The sequence below is a fragment of the Malaclemys terrapin genome, chromosome 3, assembly GCF_027887155.1.
Source record: "Malaclemys terrapin pileata isolate rMalTer1 chromosome 3, rMalTer1.hap1, whole genome shotgun sequence".
NCBI classification, from domain to species: Eukaryota; Metazoa; Chordata; order Testudines; family Emydidae; genus Malaclemys; species Malaclemys terrapin.
Window position 1 is genome coordinate 139552038 of NC_071507.1, and position 15657 is coordinate 139567694.

At 43.0% G+C, this 15657-nt stretch overlaps 1 protein-coding gene across 2 annotated transcripts in view; it reads left to right on the top strand.

Moving 5' to 3' along the window:
• Positions 1 to 15657, top strand: part of BACH2 (BTB domain and CNC homolog 2) — a 255426-nt gene that overhangs the window by 122869 nt on the left and 116900 nt on the right. Inside the window, exon 1 of one of the 2 annotated variants that reach the window (XM_054023810.1) lies at positions 2510 to 2597. The exons of the other annotated variant lie outside the window; for it this stretch is intronic. The gene's annotated coding sequence lies outside the window, so the exon portion shown is untranslated. Of the gene's footprint in view, positions 1 to 2509; positions 2598 to 15657 lie in introns of those variants that run through there. 2 annotated transcript variants of the gene reach the window in all.

Consider the following 15657-nt stretch of genomic DNA (forward strand, 5'->3'; position numbering starts at 1 on the left):
TATTGGCATTCATAGTAAAAAGCTGGATCGTATTTTTGATCCAGTTGTGTATATAACTCACCCTGAAGTAGTCACGACTCAATCCTAAACCAGATTCAGACCAGGTATCCCAGGGAAAGTACTGCTGTAGCAATTGTAACGATTCTGTGAAATCTCAGCTTTCCAAAGACCTTGATTCTCAATTCCAATACAGCCTTAGATTTCATGTCTTTGAGTTGGGCTATATGTCCATTCAAGAATATGAAAAGGTTGCTTGTCCAGCTTCTTGAGTGGTCTGAACTGTTACGTACCTACAATATTTTTAAGCAGCCAAGTAAATGCTAATTGTTTCACAAGTAGCTTTTTCCAACTATTGAATAATGTTGAGTATCTTCTATAAGCAATTGTTTTTTCAGCTGCTGAGTGGTATTAAATATTTTGCAGCTGTTCAGTTGCTTTATACATTTTAAGTTTCATGTTATTTTGTTATTTGATGGCTCGGCACACACAAGCTAGCGAAAGGCTGTGGTAGCAGAAGAGCACATGTGTTTTCCTGATGCATCTTTATATGTTGTGGATAGTTTTAGCTGCCCAATAAGCAGTTATGTAGTACATGGAATTTGTGAAAGTTTGTGGTTTTATAGCATTTTTTTCCTCAAATGTTTAGAACTTTTACAAATTGTATGTTGCACCCAGGCCAGGAGATTGGTTTGTTTCCCCTCAGGCTTCAGGACTCTTTATCACTATACATTCCTCACACAAACAATTCATAAGTTTCGTGGTAGGCAGGGACCACTACTAGCATCATGTCCTACCTTTCCGCTGCCCCAAGGGTCTTTACCAAGGTTCTGTCGGCTGCCGCGGCCAGTGTTCACTAGATGGGGATAATTGCCTTTCCCTATCTGGACAATTGGCTCTTGAAAGGTTGCCTATTTCTCAAGGCACAGCTCTGTTCCACTCACTAGGCCTCCGCTTCAATGTGGAATAGTCTACTCTCATGCCCACTCAACACACAGGCTTCATCAGGATCACTCTTCCGCTACCAAGGTTTACTTGTCTAAGGACAGTTTTGCCACAATGTCTAACCTTGTTTCAACAATACAGCAAAGCCAGTGAAATGCAGTAAGGGCTTGCATACAACTTCTGGGCCATATGGAAGCCAGTACATTTGTGACACCCTTACCAAGACTGCGCACTTGATGTCAAGCACTTGACATCCCCAGCAAGCACAATCTATCCAAAAAGCTGTTTGTACTTCAGAAAGTCCTTGATTCTTTAGATTGGTGGAGGAATCCAAAAAAATGTGCATGGGAGTTCCGTTCCTACAGCCTCTTCTTATGAGGCTCATCCTCACCACAGATGCTTCCCTGATAGACTGGATCTCTCATTCCCAGAACCTCACAGCTTGGGACTAATGGGCACCTCAGGAGGTGATCCTCTATATCAACATGCTAGCACTCAAAGCAGTTCACTATGCTTGCCAGCACTTCCTACCCCATACCGGAGGTTGCCCAATCAGAGTAGTGCTGGATAACGGAGCAGCAATGTATTATGTCAATTGACAAGGAAGAGCAAGATCCTAGTCCTGTTGCACCAAATCTGTAAAACTATGGAACTGGTGCATATCACACTGCATAGAGATCTCAGTGGCTTATCTACAGGACGACAGAACGTAGCGGCAGACTCCCTTAGCAGACACTTCTGCACTGACCACAAATGGAAGCTGGATAACAAGGTATTCAGAAAGAAATGTCTGTCTCTGGGTTTATCCAGAGATAGATCTCTTTGCAACTCCATCCAGTCCGAAGTGCAGATGATTCTGCTTGAGGGAAAGGAGCCACCACAAATCAATGAGAGACTGCCCTGATCACTCCTTAGCCTTGTGTATTGCTATATGCTTATTCCCCTCATGCTTCTCCTGAACAAATTGAAACAGGAGATATTCATAGCCATCGTAGCACCGGCATGCCCAAGCCAGGTGTCGTTTGCAGAGCTGTAGTTTGTATGCCCCTGCAACCACTCCTCTGTCTTCCCCTGATAGCAACTCTCCTCATCCAGGAGTCGGGATCCATCATCCACCCCACCTCTGAGCGCTTCACCTCGAAGCGTGGCTCCTAGTTGGCTCTCTGGTGAGAGTGTTTTATCCCAAGCCTCACTCTTCAAAGGAAGAAACAAGCCTCCATACACTAGATGTTAAAAGAGCCTTTGCCTGATGCCTCAACTGGACTCAGCCCTTTAGGACATCTCCTACACTCTTCATCTCGATTGTAGAACGAATGAAAGGGCATCCAATTTCCTCCCAAAGACTGTCTAAATGGGTTGCAGGATGCATCTTGTCCTGTTATAAAGTCTCAGGGGTTCATCCCCCTCTGATAGTAATTCCTCATTCCATCAGGGCTCAGTCTACCTCTGGTGCCCACCTGAAAAATATGCTTGTCTCAGATATCTGCAGGGCAGCCACCTGGTCTTTGTTGCACACGTTTTCCCAGCATTATGCTCTCTTAACTGTTTCCAGAGCTGGTGTGGCTTTGCTGATGCTGTTCTACGAATCATGCTGAATCCGCCACCTCAACACTTTCCTCTGTGATGGAGGTACTGCTCGGGAGTCTCCTGACAAGGTAAGGACACTACTCGAAGAAGTAGAGGTTACTTACCTTCAAGATGTGTGTCAGTATGCATGCTCCATTGCCCGCCCTCCTTCTCCCCGTCTCAGTCTCTCACTGGACTTTTGTGGGTGAGAAGGAACTGGAGTGGCAGTAGTCTGCCTACATGCCTCATACCAGAGTATGAGAGTGTCTAGGGCTTAGACCCATGGATAAATATCTTTGATCAAGAGTGTACAGATGCATGCACGTCCTGACATGGAGCAGCCATAGGGGGACACATCTCAAAGAACTCCAGTTATTGTACAAGGTAAGTAACCTCTGCCTCCTGAATTTCAGTATTTTAGCGGTGGAGGAGATGATTCCCCAAATAACTTGTACATAAATCCCACCATTTGACCAGATTTCTAGTAACACAGATTCTTTTTTTAAAAGAATTAGATGCTACCGTGTAGTGACAGCTGTTTTAAGCGTCAGCTGGCTCTAACCCCTCTTCTTCCCATTGCCCTGCTTTGCTTCTTGCCATCACCTTCTCTCCACAGTTTTCTGAGACATCTGTATCTATTGGATACTCACATACTTGCATGTGCACACATGCCAAAAATGTAGCCATTCACAGTATTTGGATTGTACGCAGATATCTCTGCGTATTAAGATAGTAGTAAGTCTGGCAAAACTGAAGACAGCCTTGAAACTGAATGATCTCTCGAAGATGAACTCCAGTAATTCAAGAAGGCAACAAAAAAGGAGGCCAGGTCATCTTCTTCAAGACCTTCTGGTAGGCTATACATTTGCAGAAATGACCTTTTAGTAGCAGTCATCAGAGCTTGAAACTTACCTTGAATAGAAATTAAGTGGGTCAGCTGGCCTTTTAACCTCTCTGTTCCTCTTTTTAGCCTCTGCTAAGCAAATACTCATTTTGGAGATTTTGATATGAATGTAACACAGTTCTCATGCTAATTCTGATTTAAGAAGTCAGAAATGATATGTAAGGGACCTTTTATATGCAATTTTACCTGTTAGTGACAGTTCTCCCACAAGTGCTTGAGTCCTTTTTCTTTTAGAAGAGAGTACAGAACGTTTTGAACGCTTCATTCTCCAAAATACTAGGAAGGCTACTTTACAGTCGGGGCCCAGAGTTGCAGGCAGGCTCATGCTCAACTTGGAGGGGCATTTTTGTTTGACCTCTGATTCCGGCACAGCAACTCTTTCCCTTCTTACATGCTCTTTATCCTTTTTTTTTAATCTCCTCCTCTTCTGTTCTTTTCCAATTTCCATTTCTACATCTTTCCCCTCTGTCACCCAGTCACTGCTCTTATTAACTGTATTTCTTCCTGTTCTCCCACATTTCTGTTGCTTTCCCCTCTTCACTTTCAAAATCTTCTACTCACCTGCTCCTCTGAAACTTCCTTTTAGCTGCTGGTGACATCCGTCCTCCTAATCCTGGTTCCCGGCACAGACCCACACTGTCCTCCCATCTCTGCCATACCTCCTTACTTTCCTACCATCAGTCTTTTTTAAATTCCTATCTCCTACTACTCCTCCGTCCCTCTTTCTGCTCCCTCATGAGCTCCTACTCTGCCTCTATTAAGCTGTCTACCATTTATGGTTTTTACATCTCCGTCTTCTCATCCTCACTGAACTCCAGATGCCTCCTGTTGACTATGTCTATCCACTTCCCTTTTCTTCAGTTTTCTCCTTTCCCCACATATCATGCTCTGTAGCCTCCAGGCATGGTAGCCTGGAACTCATCCCTTGTCTCTTGCCGCTTCCAGTTCCTCCTTCCTCGTATTTATCCCCTGTCTCTGAACTGCATTCAGTCTGGCTCTTCCTGCCTCACTGTTTTACTGTGATCCATGGAAAAAGCAACAGAGAGACCTGTGGCACCTTTAAGACTAACAGATGTATTGGAGCATAAGCTTTCGTGGGTGAATGCCCACTTCGTTGGCATGTTACCATGCATCCGACAAAGTGGGCATTCACCCACGAAAGCTTATGCTCCAATACATCTGTTAGTCTTAAAGGTGCCACAGGACTCTGTTGTTTTTTACAGATCCAGACTAACACGGCTACCCCTCTGATACGTGATCCATGGACACTCTCTCATCAAGTAACTTTCCTGACTTTTCCTTCAGCCTCCCAAAGCTCTGCCCCACCCAATAGCCCAGCACTCCTCTATAATTGCTCCCCACTTTCCTCCTAGCACCATGTTACTTTTTTACTTTATTACTCAGGCCCCAATTCAGTAGAGCACTTCTGCAAATGCTTATATCCCATTGAAGGAGAAGGAAAGGGAAAACTTGTCCATTTGTCTTTAATCAGGATGATCCAGAGAACCTGATTCTGAACTTTAACACTGGTGCAATTCTATTGACTTCAATTGGGCAGCTCCTGATTTACACTAATAAAGAATCAGAATCAGATCCAGGGAGGGAGAGGTGGAGGTTTGAAGGAGGCAGCTGGATCTGATCTATTTGTTTTCTCCAAACCTCCAAGTTTGAAGAAAGAATATTCTCAAATAAGAGAAAAGTCATGTTTCTATTCAATAAATTCAGTTTGTAGCTATCTTAAGGATTCCCCACCACTTGAATGTATATCTAACAGCACTGGCACTTTTGTCATTAGCTTTCTTCTGTTCTGTTCTATATAGAGTCTTAAAGCATGCTCACTACCTTATATCTGAGCACCTTCCAATAGCACATTAAGCAGTGTGACTACACTTCTTTCACGTGTTGTTTGTTCTCTCATCCTCCCTCTACCTTAGTTATGAGTCACTTGTCTGGCCTCTGTGAATCAGTGCTGCTAGTCTTCACAGGAGTGGGGTTTTGGAGCAGCCTGTATTACAGTATGAACAACTGAGTGGGAAGCAGTGGAGAGTTAGAGGGAAACTAGAGATCTTAGTCTAGTAAAGCTCAAAAAAATTGATGCTAGATTAGTTGTCCATTGCTGTTTTAGTACCACACACTTACTGGAAGTAACCAGTTATTAAAGTCATTTAAGGCTTGTCTACATGGAGCAGCAACATGCACTATAAGGGTTTGATTTCTGAAGTGCACAGATGTGTTGTACATTAATTGGTCCACGTAGATGCTGATGGTATGCACTAGTACGCTTTAATGTGGTGCTGTTTGGGACAGTACTATGCCAAAGGGCACTTGAGAACCTTTAGAGCACACCAGCAGGGTCTACGGGACCAATTAATGTGCAACATATTACCGTATATACTCAATCATAAGCCGGTTTGTTTATAAGCTGACCCTCCCAAGATGAATAAGTAAAAATGGAAAATTTTTATGACCCATTCATAAGCCGACCCTATAATTCAGGGGTCAGCAAACTTTGGCTCCCAGGCCATCAGGATAAGCCGCTGGTGGGCCGAGATGATTTGTTTACCTTGAGCGTCCACAGGCACGGAGGTAAACCTAAGTAAACAAATGTCTCAGTGCGCCAGCTGCTTACCCTGATGGGCCAGGAAGGCAACAGGTGGGGAAATGATTTGGGGGGGAGAAGCTGGGGGTCAGGGGAGTAACCCCTGTGACCACCTCCCACATGACCCCACCCCTAGCCCGGGACCCTCCACACTCTCCCCATCCCATCCCTCCCCACCTTATCTGGGGATGGCCAGGGGAGGATGTCTCTGGCCTGGCAGGAGCTGCTCCGGCAGGCTGGGCAGTGTGGCCATAGCCTGCTCCGGCGGACCAGACTGGGCGGCGTGGCTGCAGCATGTTCCAGCGGGCTGAGCCAGGCCATGCAGCCACAGCCTGCTCTGGGGGGCGCGGCCACAGCCTGCCAGCCCTGGAGCTGCAGCTGCTTCAGAGGCTCTGGGGAGAGCAGCGTGTCCAGAAACAGAGAAACTCTGGCCCCACCTCTTCCCTGCTGGCTGTGCTGCCTCTCCTTGCTCCCTCTGTTGGGGGGAGGGGCTGTGTCCCACCTCTCCCTCTCTATACCCATTCATAAGCCGACCCCCTTCTCTGGTGCTTCCCTTTTTTACTAAAAAAATTTGGCTTATGAATGAGTATATACGGTAATTCACTCAGAAATCACATCCCTGTAAGGCACATTACCCCACTGTGTATACAAGCCCTTATCTGCATATTGAAAAGGTAGTTTTCCTCTGTAACAGTGGGTAACTGATAGCCAAGACTCAACATATTTATCCAGGATTGGAGATCAATAAAGTTTTATCTTGCTGGAGAGCAAGAAGAATAGGAGAAGTGTCTGGAGAGGGGGACAGTTGTTTCTTGTTTTTTACAGTAATGAGTTTACTGTATGTAATCTGATGCCTACTAATTTTTGGTTAGATAGCCACAACATGCTCATCATGCCTCCAAGTGGGAGAGTTACTGTTTTCTTTTCAATTTAACCATTTTAAATGGAGGTAGAGATTGGTGACTGAAGCATATTGCCTAATATTCTTAAGTCACCAATACATGACTAACTCTGCCATTACAATACGTCCTTCAGGTGATTGTAAAATAAAAGGAGAAGTGAACTTGTTGGTTTCATTATGATGGCAATAGAATCCATAGTGCATCTCTGAGACCAGAAGCCCTGTTATGTTATGGACCCAATTATATAGACTGGATAAACACTGAAATCAGCTTACTCATAAAACATCCTCTTGTCTTACCTAAATCTGAGTAGAAAAAATAAATATGGGGGAGCAAATATTTATTCAGAACTTCCTCTTACTATTTACCGAATAGGAAGCTGTCTTATGTCAGTTTCTGCATAGAAACGTTTGTTGGCAGATTTACACCTGCTTTTATAACCATGTGTACAATAATCAAGGAGGGCTTCTTTACCTAAGTTCTCATCAGTTTTTCCATTAATGTACACAGATGTCCAGCAGAGGATACAGTAGGATTTTGTTTATCTGAAAGTCAAAGGGAGCACTGAATAAGTGTTTGGCTTGCAGAACTTAAGGAGAAGTGATGGAATTTTCTGTCTGAAATACTATTATTTGGCAAAGACAAAGAGAGACTTTTGCACCTAGTGATATACTATTGTTGGGTCCTGCTCACCGGTGAACATGAACAATAATACACCACAACATTGTGTTGTACAACATCCACCATACAAACTCTACCCCAAACACCTTCATGTAATTAAAAAACACAGCTACAATGATAAGTAATAGTAGAATGAGAAGAAAATTAATGGGCAGGTTTTCAGATGAGATTGAGAGATGAAGAGGGACAGAGAAACCCTCAGGTTTTTCCATGTGACCAAAGTAAACTTTTTGGGTCAGGGAACTTTTTGGTGTGTGTGTGGAGGGGGGGAGGAGGATGCCTGACATTCTTTAGGCGCTAACACAATAATAAACAAATATTTAAAATACAAAGAAAAGGGCTCTTTCACCAACAGTAGTGAGGTTGTGTGATTCTTTACTTGAGAATTTCAAGTGGGGGAAAAAAAATTAAAAACTATTTCAGAATGTATTTTGATACTAGATCAGGGATCAGTAACCTTTGGCACACGGCCCACCAGTGTAAGCACCCTGGCGGGCCAGGCTGGTTTGTTTACCTGCCGCGTCTGCAGGTTCGGCCGATCGCGGCTCCCACTGGCTGCGGTTTGCCGCTCCAGGCCAATGGGGGCTGCAGGAAGCGGCAGCCAGCACATCCCTTGGCCAGTGGGAGCCGCGATTGGCCGAACCTGTGGACGTGGCAGGTAAATGGCTCGGCCCGCCAGGGTTGCTGATCCCTCTACTAGATTAATCCATATTGATACTTACTGAACAACTTGAAAGAAATAAAAGACTTCAGCACTGTGACACAGTTGGTATGCATATATTTTTTTAAAATTTTGAAATTTTCCTTTTGCATATAGGATGAAATGGAGGGCGGAGGGGGAATAAAATCTGTACTCATGTTTTCTGTTTGAATTACATTGGTATAGAGAAGCAGAGAGAGATTACAAGGTAGCATTAATTATTTTTAACTGCCTTTATCTGTTCTCGTCTTTATAAGGAATCTTTTATTTTATTCTCTAATGCCCTTATTTTTTTTTAATCATGGTATTTAGGAGTTGTTGCAAAATAAACTAAACAGGAACCACAACAGACAAAATGACTCACCTCACATTTTGCCTGCCTATTCTACAGCAAAGTTAACATTTATGTATGTTTGTACACCACCCACTGGTATGCAGCGCTAGACTGGAAAGGTTTTGTTAGTATTGGGAGTGCTTTCTTGAAGCCAGCTGCTAAGTCTATATTGCATGCCTGCTTGATTTCCAAAATCATTGTACCTCTCCCTTAATCCCTGTTTCTTTTTTTACTCTTACCTTCTTTTTAGTTTACCTTGTATCTTGGAGCAATAAACTTCAAACGCTTTATGGAAGTCAGGGTCAAAAAGCCCTGTTGCTTTGTGTTTTGCTAAACCTGGTTGTCCATACTGATACAGGGAACTAATTAGATGCACAGGCCATTTTCAGATCTGGCCAGCACGATCTGTCTCCTACCTGCAATATGGGAATGTCTCCATCCATTTCCTTCCAAATTTAGTTGAAAGTACGTGAACTATTGTAATGTTCTCAGGTAACATATGAAAGATCCCTTTTAGGAATCCCTAAATGATAGTTTGAAGATTGAAGCTACCCACTGGTTTTAAGTTAGTCTAAATAAATGTATGAGAAGCAATCTTATAATCTTGTTGTAGCTTTCTTTCATTAACCAGCTTTACTTTCCAGTTACATGCTATGTTAAAGGGCTTGAATAAGAGCTTGCATTAAGATGTTTTCCCATCATACACACTCATTACATGTTTCTGTTGAAATACCCTTGTGTTCCCATCCAAGCAAACTTTTCGGACGCATTTTATTAGTTTCCAGCCAGCAAGTCACCTTTCTTTTTCCTCTTTGCTTTTTCATCTCTGCCCTCTCCTTTCCCCACACCTACTCCTTTTGAATTTTGTGTATTTTCTCTACCTGCCCCAGCACCCTCCTTGTTCCTGCCTTTGCTTCTCCTCTTATTTCTATTGATCGTCCCTTCCTTTCCCCTCTTAATTTCAGTGCAACCTCTTTTTTATTTCATGCTCATTTTTCTTTTCAGAGGCTCTTAATATTCTTATGTTCTTCTCATCTCTCAAAGCCTTACTATGAAGTGCTGGAAATGGTTCCCTCTGCAGCCCGTCAATATTGATCCTTCCATCATTCATTTGAGGATATGTTACTATAGAGAATGTAAAGTGCAACCTCTTAAAGGCTCAGTGTACACTCTCATTCATACTCCTAGATCTTACTGGCCTAAGGAGCAACAAAGACTGCATTTAGTTGTGAGTTAACATATGGTGCCTGTAGACATTGGTGCACCACCCAGTATCCTCTCCCTCTCCTCACTATTGGTGTCTCTTCACCATAGTGGGTTTCCCCCCCCCCATCCTCCCTGTCTGGTTCTGACAAAACTGGGTCACAAAATGGCAGATGGAATTCAGTGTTGATAAGTGCAAAGCAGTGCACATTGGAAAACATAATCCCAACTATACATACAAAATCATGGGGTCTAAATTAGCTGTTACCACCCAAGAAAAAGATCTTGGAATCATCGTGGATAGTTCTCTGAAAACATCTTCCCAAGGTGCGATGGCAGTCAGAAAAGCTCACAGAATGTTAGGAACCACTAGGAAAGGGATAGATAGAAAATATGATGCCGCTATATAAGTCCATGGTGTGCCCACACTTGGAATACTGCCTGCAGTTCTGTTAGCCCCATCTCAAAAAATATATATTAAAATTGGAAAAAGTACAGAGAAGCAACAAAAAATAAGGGGTCTTGAACAGGTTCCATTTGAGGGCAAATTAAAATGAATGGGACTGTTCAATTTAGAAAAGAGATGACTAAAGGGGGATATGATAGAGGTCTATAAAATCATGAATGGTGTGGAGAAAGTGACTAAAGAAGTTTTTATTTTCCCCCTTCAAATAACACAAGAACCACTCAGTGAAATAGCAGGTTTAAAACAAACAAAAGGAAGTACTTTTTCACATAACGAGTGCCACAGGTTGACTGTGTGTTGTCAGAGGTGGTTGTGAAAGCCAAAAGTATAACTGGGTTAAAAAAAAACAAAAAAACACCCCAGATAAGTTCATGGAGGATAGGTCCATCAATGGCTAATAGCCAAGATGGTCATGGATGCAACCCCATACTCTGGGTATCCTTAAATCTCTGACTTCCAGAAGCTGGGACTAGATGACAGGGGATGGATCACTCTATAAATTGCCCTGTTCTGTTCATTCCATCTGAAGCATCTGGCACTGGCCACTGTCAGAAGAGAGGATACTGGACGGGAAATACTATTGCTCTGACCCAAGTATGACCGTTCTTATGAACAGTTCCTATGACCCTATAGAGCTGCTCTTTATGTTAATAGGTGAGAGTCCAGTCCCTCCCTGCTCTAAAATGTGTTAAATAATTTTCTTTTTCTTTCTTTGTCTTTTGCTAGCAGAACTGGTTTCACTGTAGGGCTGAAGGGAACAGAGGTCCTTCCACATTCCCATGAGCTACTTTCCAGAGGAGTTCCTTCAAGGAGACTTTAAATTTAATCTTAATAGCACACTGTCCAAGGAAAGTACAGTAAGATCATGCTGCTAACACTTAGAGTTGGTGGCATAATCTTGCTATGATTTTGGGCTGCCTTTTTTGTATCACAATTAAAGTGATTCAGAATATGCTAGGTTGACTGAAGAGAGCGATATCTGTTTCTGACAGCTGTTCCCCATGATTCCACAAATGTAACCCTGTCCGCAAGATGATAGTGCGCTTGTTTACATAGGGAAGCTCTTAAAAATACAAACACAAAGTAGCATTCAGATCAGTCATTCTGATCAAAGTGCCGACGATTATTAGGGTGTAAAGGGAACTGATGACTCAACTTAGACACAACACTGCGGCGGTCTCCGAATTTCAGTTTCGTAGCAGATTCTTTTCAGGAATGTTTTTCGTTCCTCCGTGATTCAGATTTGTTTCTGAAGTGTACATATTGTTTTATATTTCTTAACCAGGAGAATGGAAGCAGCTTTTGGGAAAAGGCTACCAAACATTTCTGAATAACACTGGACACTGCCCTATACTTTCAATAGAAAGCTCGACTTTTGTGGAAGATGGTTTTGTATTTTATCCTGCTTTCCCCATGGCTGTATTTGCTCAAAAATAGTTTCTCTGTCCAGTCACCACATAAAAAGTTCCTGTGTCGCAATTTAAAAGAACTTTCTGAATCAAATTGCAATATTTTGATCAGCTCCCATTCTTAGTAATTCCAGGCAGTGCACTTGCTGAAATTGGTGACTCAGAAACTGAAATGCAAAATATTTCTCTGAACGGTGGCCGGAAGTTAGCTTTGAAACCTGAAACAAAGTGCAGACCGCAATTTTATCTATTTATTATATGTGTAAATACGCTTTGTCTTCAGCAGTCATTTAGATTCCTTTGGTAGAGCCCGTATGATCCTCAGGCTGTACGATAAACCATGTCAGAACTGTCTGGCACATCTAATTTTTGGATTAAAAAATGAATTCCTAGTGAATGATTTCATTGCCTGTAGTGCTGTCTGATTCTGTCATGGCATTTGATAGAACTTGTTAGAAGTATTAGGTAAGACAGGATGTTGGTAAGTTTGAGGTCATCTGATATTAAAAAAAGTAGAAGAATGTGTGTTCTACACCAGTGGAATTGAACTAAATGGCGTAGTTGCTTTTATACATTACACTGACATATTTAGGATGCTCTCTGACACCAGTAGGTCACATTTTAAGCGTGGAGCGTCAGTCTCATCATTTTGTAACAGGGTGCTCATCTGCCAATGGAAAAAAAGGACAAGTATTAACCTTTTTTTACTGCAGCTCCTAGAGGCATGGTGGGGTGGAAATAAACTGAGCAATATGGCTGTAAGAAGTTTCAAATTATCATTTAAGCAAAGGATACAAAAGGTACAGAAAGCTCTTTAGAGGCTAACTTTTGAAAGGAGCAGCTGTGCATGCTCTAGAAGTGCTGGGAGATAAGACTTGCGTTCTCTTACTGCTTCTCTCACTCTTATGTATTTGTACTGTTCTCGTCACCATGGTACCTGAGGGTCTTGTATTAGTCAAGCCAAGCCACTCTACTCTGTTTTCACTTCATGACCGTGGGCAAGTCTCTATTGGTTTAACCTGTGTGTAAAATGGGGCTTGTATGGACTTGGTAAAGCACTTTGAGATACATGTATGGAAATCACTATATAAGAGCAAAGTAGGGTATTGATTTATTTATTTAAAGAACATGCAGTTCCCTTTGAAAGGCTGGTGCACCAATAGTAAATATTCTACAAAGGAAGTATTCGAGATGCAGAGCTTTTTATTAAATACAGTTTCAATAAAATCAAATAAAAGCAATGTATATTCATAACTCTTGTTAAAGTAATTCCTGTTGGAATGTTTAGAGCTCCAGAGGATATTGATTTTGGTGGTGGGTGAGTGGGTGAAATAAAGTGATTAATTTGATACTATTCTAATTCTTTAGATGTTTTAAGTATTACACTGTTAATAAAAGCAGATGCTATAGAACAGAAGTGGCCTAATTTACTGACCCTCGAAGCCGTATACAATAATCTTGAGAAGTTTGAGAGCCACAAGACATGCACAACCTGCCCTGGGGCGTTGCGCCTGCCAGTGGTGCTAAAGTCCTTATGGCCCCTCCACCCCACCCCGGGCTACACCACCCAACCACCACTGGGTAGAGGCCCCTAGTCCTACCACCCCACCGCAGGGCAGAAGCCCCAAGCTCCCCCCGACTAGTTTTGTAGGTGGAGAATGAAGGGGTACATGTATGTGGGGGCTCCAGGAGCCAGACTTTAACTGTAAAAGAGCCACGACCCACCATTGCGCCACGCCTGCTATAGAAGTAGAATATTGTCAAATAAAAAAATATTGTACAGAGAACCTTCTGAACTGAACCGAAGTGTTTGGTAGAAAGATTTGTTATTTTGTTACACAAAATAGATCCAAATACCTTCCTTGAACCTGGATTTGGGTGTGGATTTTACATTTAGTGGTATGGTTGGTATCTTTGTAGATTCTCCCTGAGCTCAGGATTGGAAATACATATGTTGGCACACTCAGAGATTTGTCTGGCAGTTGTAGAACCCATTACCACTGCTTAATCTACTGCACGTTGCTATTTAAGCCAAATGACAATTTGGAAGAATTTTTGTCTGTCCGTTAAGATAGTAAAACAAAACCTTTGTTTGTATTGTCGCTTTTCATTTGGTCCAGTACTTTAAATGAGATTTCTCACTCTGTTCCACTCATGTTAAATTTGGACCCATCTTCATGTCTTTTGACCATGGTAAATTATCCAGTTAATCAATTCAGTGGGAGCCAGTGATGTGTTTAAAGAGTTAAAGATATCATGAGGCTGAATGTTTAAAGAATCATAATTGCAGTTTAACACTGTAAATTGAGATTGGCGCTGGAGTCTAGCGATTGCTAGTAGGGCACTGGCCCTAAACCCCCTGCTGGCCGGAGCTGACAAACATTGTGGAGTCAGCATGTTGTGTATTTCTCCAGTGATCCCTCAGGCCAAGAGGGGAGTATGATTTGACTGAGCCGCCATGATAGTTGGCCTTGCATGGGGTTGAAGTAGAAGGAGTGCAAAGTAGGGAGAAAGTAGTAAGTACAATCAGTATAGTGCACTGGGGCCATAGCTAGCAGAAAGCAGCCTCCATTGCTGCTAGCCTACAGCAGCTCCTCTGGACTCCTGAGCTGCATAGCAACAAAGCTGACCATATTTTAAGGAGTTGGTTCCTCATTAGCCATGACTGTGCACTGCCTGAAGTGAAATTTTGCTACTGCTTATGACTGCTTCTTTCCCACTTGGAGAGCCTGTGACTTACCCAGACGCTCAGGGAACTGGGAATGACCTTGACCTGAGTTCATTCTCAAATATCCAGATGAGAGGGGTGGATTCTCCTTGATTGACTAAACTTCTGTCAGCCAGGGAATAGTTTTAAAGGGAGCAAGTTGCTGCCTTGACAGTTCAGTTCTTAACTTCAGCTGGGAGGGGGAGAGGCCTTTTGGTCTGAAGATTTCCAGATCTGCCATGCCTCAATATCAAAATGCCAGTGTCCTGGAGGCTTGCAGAGAGATAGCGCTATGAGGGATACTCAGTGTTTCTCAAATGCAGCCACCGTGGCCACATGCAGCCACCAGCAGCTTTTCTTGCCACCCCGGCCTCCTGGAAGTGATGGGGTGGGGGACAAAGCAGTGGCCCCTCCCCTGAGGCTGCCAGCAGGGGTTGGGTCCTGCCCCCCTCTGGAGACACACATGCTGGAGGAGCAGGCTGCTAGTGAGTTCCCCACCTTCCCTGGGGTGGAGGACAGCCAGCTCCAGACCTGGGCTCACCCCCATCCATTCCCCCCTGGCATCCACTGCCTCCCCTGACCCCCCATCCATTCTCCCCATCGCCTCTGGCCCCCACTGCCTCCCTACCCACCTTCCCATCCAGGGCTTAATTTGTTCCTGGGCTTTCCAGGACTGAGTAAATCTGCTGTGTTAAAAGTGATATTTGTATGTTTGTTAATATCACTTTTCACAGCAGCAGACTTACTAGCTAGCAAGTCTTTTAAAAAACAACCAAAAAAAGCAAAATAAACAACAATAAAAAAGACAAGAACGTGCAAAGCACCTTACTTGTCTCTACTCTTTACTGGCCTAAACAGAACACAAGTGTACATTGTTTTTATTAGAGTCGGCAAAAAATCCAAACATAAATAAATTGAAATGATTTGGACATGTATATGTGCATATTTATTTGTCTTTCCTAAACTTAATTAGGAATTTTAGTTAAAATTGTAACAGGCCACCAGCAAGAATTGGTGGCCGCACTTTGAGGCCACCAAAAATTTTGTTATGAGAACCCCTGCTAATCAACAGGTGCTGCCATATAATACCGCATGCAATGACTGGGAACAGATTTCTCAAACTATCACCCCTTTCTAGCTATTCGGGTTAATAAAGTCCCTCTCACATCCACCAATAACTGAGGTATTTGTCATTTTAAAACAAAATCAGAGGGTATCCAAGCACAGGACCTGGCAGACTCCCT